Source organism: Corythoichthys intestinalis, chromosome 4 (genome assembly GCF_030265065.1).
Source record: "Corythoichthys intestinalis isolate RoL2023-P3 chromosome 4, ASM3026506v1, whole genome shotgun sequence".
NCBI lineage: Eukaryota > Metazoa > Chordata > Actinopteri > Syngnathiformes > Syngnathidae > Corythoichthys > Corythoichthys intestinalis.
Window position 1 is genome coordinate 50,513,784 of NC_080398.1, and position 14,494 is coordinate 50,528,277.

At 38.9% G+C, this 14,494-nt stretch overlaps 1 long non-coding RNA gene across 1 annotated transcript in view; it reads right to left on the bottom strand.

Moving 5' to 3' along the window:
- The window catches only part of LOC130914608 (uncharacterized), a 31,508-nt gene extending 17,656 nt beyond the window's left edge, over window positions 1-13,852 (bottom strand). Inside the window, exon 1 of the long non-coding RNA XR_009062969.1 lies at window positions 13,750-13,852. This is a non-coding gene — a long non-coding RNA (uncharacterized LOC130914608). The remainder of the gene's footprint in view (window positions 1-13,749) is intronic.
- Between the last annotated feature and the right edge of the window lie 642 nt (window positions 13,853-14,494).

Genomic DNA, 14,494 nt, shown 5'->3' on the forward strand with positions numbered 1-14,494 from the left:
AAGCAAGCTCTTATGTTTAAACAAAAAGATAAATTACAGCACTGGGGCTGTAAAATAAAGTTTACACTCAATATTTTTATTTAAATGTAGGTAAATTAGTCTATTCATGACTATTATGAAAAGACAAATTCCGAAAAGTATATTTTGTAGATGTGATTGCAGATAATGTTGAAAATCCCACTCAGTCCCCACACTTTGAGTTTAATGGGCCAGGCAGTATGCGTGTTTGTACGTGTGTTTCAGTGTGCATGTGTGGAAGAGAGAGAATGTTCTGGGGAGCTGTGTAAACAGAAAGTACTAAGCTACCCCAAGAGTCTACTTTCTCTGTGAAGTTAAGAGTGAGTGCACATGTTTATTACAATTTCAAACAAAATGCAAATGCCATTAAACAAATGGGCTTGTGGTAAATTACCCAGGAATTTAATATTCGCCTAGTCTATGATATAGGATGTTGTTACGAGACAGTGGGCTGAAGTATCTGTCATGAGCTGAGCCGTTCATTCAGCCTGCTCTCTGGAGGATATTTGTAATTAGCATCATTTGCCTAATACTTCAGGTTAATTAGAATATTTAATTGAATAGCTCTAATCTTCGGAGATGACTATATTATAATCAAATTAGCACCACCACTAGGCTGGCTATTGAACGTGGCAGACTGCCTGGCTCCTGCTCTCTTATCTGCTCCATCTCCATAGAGCATTCTCACATACTTAATGGTCCATTTGAACCATGCTATCAACATTTGATTATTCCTGAACAACAAAGCCAGCCACAACCAGTAGGCATAAAAGAAAGGATGATAAAGAAACGCGCTATGGCTCCCATATGGCAGGTTGGGGAGCGCTCGCTCTGTGTGAAACAGCAGCCGAGCCAGGCAGCAAGGCCTGCGATGCCATCAGGGAAGGGAGTCGAGTCAACTCTTACTTGCCTCCATCCGCCCCTCATCTACTGTGCCAAGTGTTTTCCAAGATAAGCAGATGAGGAGACATATGCTTGAGAGGCTTCTGGAGAACTATTGAGAGACTTTTAGTACTTAAACCAGATGAAAGGCGGTCTGGAAGCTTTCGCTATTCACGCTACTGCATACAGTAACTGTGTGTTTAAGGCATAGATTGTGTTTGAATTCCAGACTATGGAACCAGAAATTACTTTTTTATGTATCCAAACAAACCGTTATAGGCTGAGTGCAAGTGACAATTATAAATCAGTCATCCACAATTATCATCCAACTCAAAGCACACAATGCTCACACACTTGTACACAACAATCTTTCTTAATAAGTGAAAAACAAACTAATGAAAAGCTAAATATTACAGTGTGTTCAATTGCAACAAACAGATGGTGGCTAAATTAAAAGAAATCACGTATACATTATCTTCTTTTTATAGCTTTGCACTAATTGAGACAATTATAACTCCTACCTTTCTACTCTATAATGAATGTAATTAATTCATTTCGTGTAGAACGTGTTGAAAATGTACTTGCGAGTATTTTGTGTCGAGTGTCTAAAGTGATAATTTTTGACCGTGCCATATGCTCCATTGACAATATTTCTTATTGGTTGAGTTTTATTACATAATTTTATTTGTCCCTGTGCTGATTTCTTTATATATCTGCAAATGAACTCTTGTTGCAAATAGGTAGCCATATGCCATGAGGATACAGAGAAGGGGATAAAAAATATTCCTAAGGCCTTTTGCTAATTTGTTTTTTGTCACGCTGTATTACATCTGAATCTGCATGTTGGCTATATAAAATGATAATGAATTGATGAATCATTAATTCAATCCCACCTTCAGTAGAGTCACTGAAAAATTGCCACAAGGAGTAATGAATGTGTGGCAAGCCTTTCCACACGCTCTTGGATTAGAGTAACAAAAAAAGCATGTCATGACTTTATGGGGCATTCATTTCCTATTTATTCCAAACTGCTACTTCTTTAGTTTGAACTTATTTTAAGTTGAATTTTGTGGTTCATTTCAATATACTAGTCAGCTCAGCCCCAAGAGAAGTTTTTTCTTTGCAAATACGATTCCAGCAATACGGTTTCTTCAATGGAGAAAAATAAAATAAAATAAAATAAAATAAAATAAATATTCCAGTAATTACTTTAAATCAGATGTGCACAAACTATTCCATGATGTATTCATTGGAAGGATATGTTGGAAGATAACTGTGCTTATAATAACACATGCTTGAATTTTAGTTGAAAAACTTTTATCAAGTCGTATGATCCTGAATTTGGGAGGCACGGTGGCTGAGTGGTTAGCATATCCGCCTCACAGTTCTGAGATCAAGGGTTCAATCCCGGGCTTCGGCCTTCCTGTGTGGAGTTTACATGTTCTCCCCGTGCCTGCGTAGGTTTCCTCCGGGAACTCCGGTTTCCTCCCACATCCCAAAAACATGCATGCCCAAAAAAATGCATGGTAGGCTGATTGAAGACACTAAATTGTCCCTAAGTATGAGTGTGTGCGTGAATGGTTGTATGTCTCATTGTGCCCTGCAACTGGCTGGCAACCAGTTCAGGGTGTACCCTGCCTTCTGCCCGTAGTTAGCTGGGGTAGGCTTGTGCGATCCTCGTGAGGAAAAAGTGGCATGGATGAATGAATAATCCAGAATTTGATATTTTATATATATATACTGTATATATATAAATCGTCGTCTCGCCCACCCGGGCGGTATGGTCTCTCCTTTCAAGCTCGGGTCCTCTACCAGAGGCCTGGGAGCTTGAGGGTCCTGCGGTATGGTTATGTATATATATATATATATATATATATATATATATATATATATATATATATATATATATATATATATATATATATATATATATATATATATATATATATATATATATATATATATGCCAGGAGAATAAACACTATGTTCTCCAATAATCCAGCTAAAGTCTACTCTGCCCCCAGTAGAAGACAGCAGTAGTGATAGATGTAGCAATCCCGAGCGATACTAACGTCAGGAAAAAAGAACACGAAAAGCTCGAGAAATATCAAGGGTTGAAGGAAGAGTTGGAGAAACTGTGGGGAGTGAAGGCAATAGTGGTACCAGTAGTGATCGGGACACTAGGGACAGTAGCCCCCAAGCTGGGTGCATGACTCCAAAAGATACCAGGAACAACGTCCGACGTCTCCGTTCAGAAGAGCGCAATCCAAGGGACAGCTAAGATCCTGCGCAGAACCCTCAAGCTCCCAGGCCTCTGGTAGAGGACCCGAGTTTGAAAGGAGAGACCATACAGCCAGACAACGTTTATGTATGCACATATAGTATATATACTGTATATGTATATATACAGTGCTGGCCAAAAGTATTGGCACCCTTGCAATTCTTACAGATAATGCTCAATTTCTGCCGCAAAATGATTGCAATTTCAAAGGCTTTGGTAGTAATATCTAATTACTAATATCTAGTAATTAGTAGTAACTAAGTATCTAGTAAACTAGTAATACCAGTACCTTTGCTTGCAATGAAAAAACACAAAAAAGAATTTAAAAAAAAATGTAATCATTATCATTTTACACAAAACTACAAAAATGGGCAAGACAAAAGTATTGGCATCCTTTGAAAAATCATATGATGCTTCTCTAGTTTGCCTGCTACTTACCTGTGGCTCATAATAGGTGGTGGCAATAACTGAATCACACTAGCAGCCAGTTAAAATGGATTAAATTAGACTCACACTCTGTCCTTTGTCCTTGTGTGTACCACATTGAGCATGGAGAAAAGAAAGAAGACCAAAGAGCCGTCTGAGTACTTGAGAAGCAAAATTGTGAGGAAGCATGGGCAAACTCAAGGCTACAAGTCCATCTCCAAAGACCTAAATGTTCTTGTGTCTACCGTGCGCAGTGTCATGAATAAGTGTAAAGCCCATGGCACTGTGTCTAAACTCCCTAGATGTGGACAGAAAAGAAAAATTGACGAGAGATTTCAACGAAAGATTGCGCGTATGGTGGATAAAGAACCTCAACTAACATCCAAACAAGATCAAGCTGTCCTGCAGTCCGAGGGTACAACAGTGTCGACGCGTACTATCCATCAATGTCTGAATAAAAAGGGACTCTATGGTAGGATACCATCTTCTGACCCAGAGACATAAAAAGCCAGGCAGGTGTTTGCCAACACTTACCTGAGAAAGCCAAAAACGTTTTGGAAGAATGTTCTCTGGTCAGATGAGACAAAAGTAGAGCTTTTTGGGAAAAGGCATGAGTATAGAGTTTACAGGAAAAAAATTAGGCCTTCAAAGAAAAGAACACAGTCCCCACAGTCAAACATGGCGGAGGTTCCCTGATGTTTTGGGGTTGCTTTGCTACCTCTGGCACTGGACTGCTTGATGGTGTGCATGGCATTATGAAGTCTGAAGACTACCAACAAATTTTGCAGCACAATGTAGGGCACAGTGTGACAAAGCTCGGTCTCCCTCGGAGGTCATGGGTCTTCCAGCAGAACAATGACCCAAAAACACACCTCAAAAAGCACTAGAAAATTGTCTGAGAGAAAGCACTGGAGACTTCTGAAGTGGTCAGCAATGAGTCCAGACCTGAATCCCACAGAACACCTGTGTGCAGTTTGGAGAAGGCACCTTTCAAATCTCAGAGACCTGGAGCAGTTGGCCAGAAGAATGGTCTAAAATTCCAGCAGAGCATTGTAAGAATCTCATCGATGGATACCCGAAGCGGTCGTTCGCAGTTATTTTGTCTAAAGGTAAAGTATTAGGCTGAGGGTGCCAAAACTTTGTCCGGCCCATTTTTGGAGTTTTGCGCAAAATTGTAACGATTTATTTTTTTTTGTCATTCTCTTTCATGTTTTTTCATTGAAATCAAAATAAATTATGATAGTACTACATCTGTAATTCCAATAATTTTCTTGGAGAAATTAAGCATTATCCGAAGACGTTACACAGAATTTCTGGGGTGCCAATGCTTTTGGCCAGCACTGTTTCTACAGTGTATCACAAAAGTGAGTACACCCCTCGCATTTCTGCAGATATTTAAGTATATCTTTTCATTGGATAACAATGACAAAATGTATAAAAAGTAGTCAGTGTGCAGCTTATATAAAATAACTCAAAATATAGCCATTAATATCTAAACCCCAGGCAACAAAAGTGAGTACACCCCTTAGTGAAAGTTGTCAGTATTAACATACAACATGTCAACTGTCAATATTTTGTGTGGCCACCACTATTATCCAGAACTGCCTTTAATCTCCTATGCATGCAGTTGACCAGAGCTTCACAGGTTGCCACTAGAATGCTCTACCACTCCTCCATGATGACGTTGCGGAGCTGCCGGATATTTGAGACTTTGCACACCTCCACCTTCCGCTTGAGGATCCCCCAAAGATGTTCTATTGGTTTCAAGTCCGGAGACATGCTTGGCCAGTCCATCACCTTTACCCTTAGCCTCTTCAGTAAAGCAGTGGGCATCTTCGAGATGTGTTTGGGGTCATTGTCATACTGGAACACTGCCCTGCGACCCAGTTTCTAAAGGGGGGGGGATCATGCTCTGCTGCAGTATTTCACAGTACATGTTGGAGTTCGTTTCCCTCAATGGAATGTAACTCTCCAACACCTGCAACCTCATGCAGTCCCAGACCATGACATTCCCACCACCATGCTTGACTGTAGGCATGCCAAACTTATCTTTGTACTCCTCACCTGGTCTCCGTCACACATGTTTGAGACCACTGGAACCAAATTAATTAATCTTCGTCTCATCAGACCGCAGGACATGGTTCCAGTAATTCATGTGTTTTGTTGACATGTCTTCAGCCAACTGTTTGCAGGCTTTCTTGTGTACCGTCTTCAGAAGAGGCTTCCTCTTGAGGTGACAGCCATGCACACCAATTTGATGTAGAGTACGCCGTATGGTCTGAGCACTAACAGGCTGACCCCCCACCTCTTCACTCTCTGCAGCAATGCTGACAGCACTGCTGCGACGATCTTTCAAAGAAAGCATTTGGATGTGATGCACAGCACGTGCGCTCAGCTTCTTTGGACGACCAATCCGAGGCCTGTTCTGAGTGAACCCTTCTCTTTTAAAACACTGGATGATCTTAGCCACTGTGTTGCAGCTCATTTTCAGGGTGTTGGCAATCTTCTTGTAGCCTTGGCCATCTTCACATAGCACAACAATACGTCTTTTAAGATCCTCAGAGAGTTCTTTGCCATGTGGTGCCATGTTGGAACTTTCAGTGACCAGTATGAGAGAGTGTGTGAGCTGCACTACAAATTTTAACACACCTGCCCCCTATGCACACCTGGACCTAGTAACACTGATGAGTCACATGACATTTTGGAGGAAAAATGGCAAGCAGTACTCAATTTGGACAGTTAGGGATGTAGTTGCTAATGGCTATATTTTGAGTTATTTTGAGGGGAAAATAAATTAACTCCATTATATAACTCTATTATATATATATTATGAAAATATATACTTAAATATCTGCAGAAATGCGAGGGGTGTACTCACTTTTGTGATACACTGCATCTATATCTTCTTCTAATATGTATGTATTAAATTACCAAATTACTGTCATGCGTGATATTGTGTCATTGGGCATCTGAAAAATTACAAACACACCAAAACTGTTACTAGAAATTAAGATTAAAAATAATTCATGAGAGGGGCAGTTTAATGCTGAAAATTTTCAATATTTCAATAATAGTAATTACATTATTACATACATAATTCTTACACATAACTCAAATTTGAGATTGAACGGTTTGTGTTTGATCAAAGATGTTTATTAGATTGTTGATTTCAGCAAGTTCTTATTATTTCACTTCCAGTTTTTTTAACTATAAGTGTCAAACAGGACAAATATATTTTGTTTTCTTTGATGGATTTCATTTTCCAATGAACAAGCACATTTTTTGCAGGTGCTTGTCCTCAAAAAATGTTAAAATGAAAAGTATTACGTCAGTTGGGCTCATGAGACCGTCAACCCCTGATGTTGTTTTTTCTGTGTGTGTGTTTGTATTTTAGTTTTAGCAAAAAAAAAAAAGTTGACATATTACATATACAGTGGCCAGAATATAAATCTTAAATAATTACATAACCTGTCAATCATTTAAATAATTATTGAACCCAGAGGTGGGCAAACTATTCCACAAGGGGCCACAGGAGGTGCAGGATTTCATTCCAACCAAAGACGACACTGGTGTCTTTCAAGTGTATCGAGTTGATTGCATTCAGATGCTGCTTGTTTTAGAAGAAACCTCACTGGTTATACCAGGGGTGGGCAAACAAATCTTCAAGGGCCTCAATGGGTCATGGTCTTTGTTCCAACTGATCCAGCACCGACAGTTTAACCAATGATGTTTCTTGGGAAACAAGAAGCACCTGATTGCAATCAACTCATTGCACTTGTAAAACACCAGATTGGTGAAAAGGTGTCCTGTTGGTGGGTTAGAACAAAAACCTGCACCCTTTGTGAAATAGTTTATCCACCCTTAGGTTAAACTCTCAAGCCTGGATTGGTTGGAACAAAAACAAGGACCCACAGCGGCCCTTGAGGACCTATGTAGACCCCTGATATAATCATTATTTACTTAAATAAGATCATAAATCTGTCCGTTTCCCCTCATTTCATAGCAAAAGCAAAAGAGAGCCGTTTCAGAGTGTTGTTATCCAATCCATTCCACTTCACATAGTAGTTCATACAGAGAACTCATACATCACTAAAAATCCCATCCACATTTACCTGTGACCTTGTGTTTGTCGGTATCTGCAGTATGTGTGTATCTTTGAAGCGAGCCGAATAGCATTATGAGAAAAACATTAAAATGCCTGTAACACAAAAAAGCATGTTTATTTCATATTACGGTATTTTATGCTCCTTAATGAAATGGAGCACTTGGATGTGTGCAGAAGAGATCGATATATTTATTCAATTTTTGGGGTCCCGCACTACGAAAATGACTTCAGGCTGCGGTCTCGGTTTGAGGGAGACATCATGAAGACATCCTTTTCACTATACAGTCATACTATTGTATGCAAAAGGACTGCGGATCTAGCTGATTTTGCGGAATAATTTGTTTATTTTTCACGTCACGTCAGCCCAATGTGCTGCAGGTTTTTGTTTCTACACCAGGAAGAGTGGTGCGAGGCTTTCTGGATTTCAAAATGATCCTATCCATCGCAAACAATGGGCAAAACAAGTATGACAATTGAGCGACCACTGGACAGACGTGAGGACAGAAGTGAGTAAGCTACGCTTTTTATATTATGTCAAATACTGGGATCATGGCAGACGTTTTAATAAGGAGTGGCTTGCATTTTGTGGGTGAAAATGCTCCCTGTCCACCGAGAAGGTGGAAGTGGCCGCCTTCCTTGTAGGCTGTATTGGGACCATGGAAAAAGTGCTTAGAAAATGGATTTCGTTCCACTAAAATGGAGTTACATGAACTCTGCTTTATTATATATGCACGTTGGTAATTAGTACCAAAAAAAAAAAAAAAAAAGTCATTTTTTAGTAATTAGCATTTTTGTGTCACTCTTTTTTTTTTGACTGTGGCGCAGTGATATTGATACGAGCGGAGTAGCATAGTCTGTGTGTGAGGCTGTTTTAGGTCAGGTGCACCAATACAAGTAGGAGACGAGGATTGTTGCCATGTTTTCAAAAACAAACAACATGGTGTCCACGGTGTCCAGCTCCGAAACGAGCGAATATGAACAAAAAAATAAGGAAACAGCATTCCAAATGTAGCCAAAGCATCGAAACGATGCTACAGTGCCTTGCAAAAGTATTCGGCCCCCTTGAATCTTGCAACCTTTCGCCACATTTCAGGCTTCAAACATAAAGATATGAAATTTAATTTTTTTGTCAACAATCAACAACAAGTGGGACACAATCGTGAAGTGGAACAACATTTATTGGATAATTTAAACTTTTTTAACAAATAAAAAACTGAAAAGTGGGGCGTGCAATATTATTCGGCCCCTTTACTTTCAGTGCAGCAAACTCACTCCAGAAGTTCAGTGAGGATCTCTGAATGATCCAATGTTGTCATAAATGACCGATGATGATAAATAGAATCCACCTGTGTGTAATCAAGTCTCCGTATAAATGCACCTGCTCTGTGATAATCTCAGGGTTCTGTTTAAAGTGCAGAGAGCATTATGAAAACCAAGGAACACACCAGGCAGGTCCGAGATACTGTTGTGGAGAAGTTTAAAGCCGGATTTGGATACAAAAAGATTTCCCAAGCTTTAAACATCTCAAGGAACACTGTGCAAGCCATCATATTGAAATGGAAGGAGCATCAGACAACTGCAAATCTACCAAGACCCGGCCGTCCTTCCAAACTTTCTTCTCAAACAAGGAGAAAACTGATCAGAGATGCAGCCAAGAGGCCCATGATCACTCTGGATGAACTGCAGAGATCTACAGCTGAGGTGGGAGAGTCTGTCCATAGGACAACAATCAGTCGTACACTGCACAAATCTGGCCTTTATGGAAGAGTGGCAAGAAGAAAGCCATTTCTCAAAGATATCCATAAAAAGTCTCGTTTAAAGTTTGCCACAAGCCACCCGGGAGACACACCAAACATGTGGAAGAAAGTGCTCTGGTCAGATGAAACCAAAATTGAACTTTTTGGCCACAATGCAAAACGATATGTTTGGCGTAAAAGCAACAAAGCTCATCACCCTGAACACACCATCCCCACTGTCAAACATGGTGGTGGCAGCATCATGGTTTGGGCCTGCTTTTCTTCAGCAGGGACAGGGAAGATGGTTAAAATTGACGGGAAGATGGATGCAGCCAAATACAGGAACATTCTGGAAGAAAACCTGTTGGTATCTGCACAAGACCTGAGACTGGGACGGAGATTTATCTTCCAACAGGACAATGATCCAAAACATAAAGCCAAATCTACAATGGAATGGTTCAAAAATAAACATATCCAGGTGTTAGAATGGCCAAGTCAAAGTCCAGACCTGAATCCAATCGAGAATCTGTGGAAAGAGCTGAAGACTGCTGTTCACAAACACTCTCCATCCAACCTCACTGAGCCCGAGCTGTTTTGCAAGGAAGAATGGGCAAGAATGTTAGTCTCTCGATGTGCAAAACTGATAGAAACATACCCCAAGCGACTTGCAGCTGTAATTGGAGCAAAAGGTGGCGCTACAAAGTATTAACGCAAGGGGGCCGAATAATATTGCACGCCCCACTTTTCAGTTTTTTATTTGTTAAAAAAGTTTAAATTATCCAATAAATTTTGTTCCACTTCACGATTGTGTCCCACTTGTTGTTGATTCTTGACAAAAAAAATACAATTTTATATCTTTATGTTTGAAGCCTGAAATGTGGCGAAAGGTTGCAAGGTTCAAGGGGGCCAAATACTTTTGCAAGGCACTGTATATGCATTTCTCATCTGTCCAAGGGCAAAAACGTGCAGGAATTTAGGCAAAAACGGTGGGACGCTTATAGAGCCTGCGTCAGACTTTCTCTCCAGGCTCCATCGAAGGATCATGCTGAAAATGATAAAAATTGCTTCGACATGGATTTGTAACCACATTGATATTGACTACAGGTAAGCCACACACACGCCTTTTATTGTCAATAATAATGGGGGTAGGGGGGCTTCTGGTCAGATCACATATGACTTTAAGACTAACAATGTGAATTCTGGGCTGTAACTGTGATGTCATTTCAAAAAGTCACCATTATTATGTTTGATTGTTTTACATTGAGCAAAAAGTTTAGTTTGAGACTTGTATAGCATTGTCATTAAATAACAGGGAGGGGGTCTTTTAAACCTGTGATGGTCATTTTAAGACAACATTATTATGTTAGATTGTTTTACATCGAGCAAAAAGTTTAGTTTGAGACTTGTATAGCATTGCTCTAAAATAACTGGGAGGAGGTCTTTTGTGTTTTGAGATGGTACAGCATAAAAAAATGACGCATTGACAAAAAACATAGTCTTTAGATTGTTTAACTATAGTTCCAAAAACCTATTTCATAATTTTATTCAGGAAAAATGGGCGGAATAGACAAGCTTAGATAATTTTCATTGGACAATTAATATTACATGGATAAAACCGTTCCCACATGGTTTATGTGTGTGTGCGCTTGTTTTTCGGAACTTAAACATCCTTCATTGTCGGCTACAATTTCATCCGTCAAAAGACTATAGTTGACCAGGAAGTGCTGCGAATTTAGCCCTGTCGTACTGAATAAATGCATTTTTTATGTTTCATATTCCATTTAGCACAAGACTGTTATTTGTCATGACCATACAATTTATTTAGAAATCGGGGAAAAATACGTATATATATAATATCCTGTAAAAATATTGGAGGAGAGAGAAAAAAACTGATGACATTCTACAGTATGCTCTAGTTATCAGCCTTTTTCTTGTTTTGAATCTTCCTTCTCATCCAAATATGACTCAAAACAAAAATATGGTTGTATGCCACAGGCTTCCTCTGGATCGACAATATGACTTGAAGGATCCACACTTGAACCAGAATCGCTGAAAAACGCTTCCTCCTCCATTGGGCTGAAATCTGAAATCAGTACTCCGCTGACGTCATCCCCCAGATGGAGGCGCCAGATCGCTATAATGACAGGAGGGGCTAAAAGGCAGATTAAAATACCTATTTCTTGTCATCTGGGCTTTGCCAAATTGTTGTATATCGTCGAATCGTCTCAAAATATGATTTTAATTCCAATAACAATGCTATTCAAGATTTTTTTTTATTGTGTCACGGCCACTTTAAACAGATACTAGTATGTGGAGAATGGATATCAACATTTTTTTGAAGAAAGTTTCATCAGTGCTGATAGTCAGTTTGCTCAATGCAAACTTTAAAGTTAAGTTTTATGCTCGTGTGTAATGTTCACATCTTGTGTATCTCCTGGGGGGTAGTGCCCACATGTCCTTAAAAATAATGACGCCACCTGATTATGTTGACATTTTATCGCAGGGTATTCTTTCTGACACCCAAATTGGACTGAAAGGTTTCATGTCAACATATGGAAGAGAAATGTCACTGCTACAATTGTAAATGTGTAAATATTTTCTTATGTGGATTTTCCCATACGAAGAATCCCATACAATACAAATATATTTTATCTACAGTATTTTTTATTTCAGGTAACAACAGTAGTCCTGTTGTATTATGTTATATTGTCACATAATAACCAGTGTTGTTAATAACGGCGTTAGAGTAAAACTGCGTTATTATTGTCAGTAGTGAGTAATCAAATTATTGACTTTTCCCATTTTTGCTACGCCGTTACCAATACTGAGGATGTGAAGGCGTGCGTTACTACAATTTGGTTTAATGACGCTAGTGATTTCTGAGACACACAGAGCGGGAAGAGCTGGAGAGGGGAGGAGGAAAGGAGGTTGTGACGCCTTTGCAAACACGATGATAGGTGGCTCAGAGCGTTAGCATTGTGTTTACGTTCTCGCTAGCATTAGCATTTAGCGTGGTGAATGTCATCTTAAACTCTAGGGCAATTTTTTTTTTTTTTTTTCCATACATACAGTTCGTAGCATTCAGGTTGCTACAATTATTTAAAATAAAGGACAGTTTTCCTGTTCAGTATGCATTATCATCACCAAGTGGGCATTGTCCTTGTAGATGCTACAATATAATAATAATAATTTGTTTTTGTTTTATGGTACCAAAAATAGTCAATTGCCCTAAACTTGTCTTGAAGGACATATCCATAAACCTTATGTGATTTTTCTTTTAAAATCAAAACAACTAGAGCAAAGGCAGGAGAGGGAAGAGATTCAAAGCATCACCTACATATTGAAAAATATATCTATCTATAGTACATATACAAAAGTCACGGTTCAGTACATACCTCGGTACAGGGGTCACGATTTGGTGCGGGTTCAGTACAACAGGAAAAACAAAAAGGCTTTTTTTCCTCACAGCATTTGAAAATTAACATTTGGATACTATTACACTCTTATATAGGTGAAATTTAAAAAAAAAAAATTCAAAAGGGTAACCTATTTTTTTATTTTATTTTATTTTATTTTTTAAAAATTTTTATGGGAATGAAAAAGACAGTTGCCCAACGACAGCCCCAAAACATCACTGCTCTTGAGGAGATTTGCATGGAGGAATGGGCCAAAATACCAGCAACAGTATGTGAAAAGCTTGTGAAGAGTTACAGAAAATGTTTGGCCTCCGTTATTGCCAACAAAGGGTACATAACGAAGTATTGAAATGAACTTTTGGAATTGACCAAATATTTATTTTCCACCATGATTTGCAAATATTTTTTTTAAAAATCAAACAATGTGATTTTCTGTTTTTTTTTTTCCACATTCTGTCTCTCATTGTTGAGGTTTACCCATGTTGACAATTACAGGCCTCTCTAATATTTTCAAGTGGGAGAACTTGCACAATTACTGGTTGACTAAATACTTATTTGCCCCACTGTAGCTATCAAAGGTAAAGTAACTTAGTTATTTAAAACTAATACAAAATATGTGTATGTAAAATGAAGTTTGCTTCCCTAAATTAGCTTTATTTATCTTTAGAATGTTGAGTAAAGTAAGGTGGCTGATGGCTCAAAGAACATCTTGACTAAGAACTTTTTTTGACCATTTTTCCTGTTGACATTGTAAACCATCTCATTTGCACACCTTTTATATTCTCCCCTCCGGGTAGAAATGACTAAAACATACACATGAGCTTAGTGTGTTTCCTTAATTATTCTGCATAATTGCAATGTTGCTTACAGAGTGGTGATGCTTACCACAAAAATGCCTCGTTCTCACGTCCTTTTCAATTTTACAATATCTGTGGATGATTAAAGATGATTAAAGTCAGCACTAATATTTAACTACCTACAGTTTTATATGGAAATATGGTATTTTTAAATTGAAAGGTTGAGATCAAAAGCGGTTCAAGCCAAGAGAGCCTTGATGCCACATGTTTTTATATTAAACACTAAACAGTGTGGCAACCCAGCGTTTCCAAGAGTGCAGTTATGGAGACCTTGAAATATTATATATATAATAGTTTACATGTTTAAACGGAGTAGAAAGAAGAAAAGTATGTACACTACAAAAATAAAAGCTAACACATCCCAAAGTTCTGACATTTCTGCCGTTTCTCCTATTTAAACCTGTATAAAAGTGAGTTGAGAGCTCTTCTTTCAGGGAGAGGTGTGAAAAGAAGTCATTTGTTGTCCTTTATTACGATTGCTTAAAAACAACATAAAAAAGCCAGCACTAGCCTACTTTGTGATGTCCGAAGCAGTCAGTCCCCAGTGTATGGTCAGAGGCGCTTTGATGCTGGGTTTGATGGAGTATGTCAGTCCAATCAGCCTGGCTTCCAGAGTCTGATTGGGTCTGCCAGCCACAGTGGCGGCCTTGATATTAGCTTTACAGCCAGCTGACAGCCCGCATAGAGCGCAGCGATACGACACACAACAAAAAAGCCGACACGCTGAGGGAATGCGCTTTGTCTGGGCCAGTGTAAAAGATAGAGGACTTAAA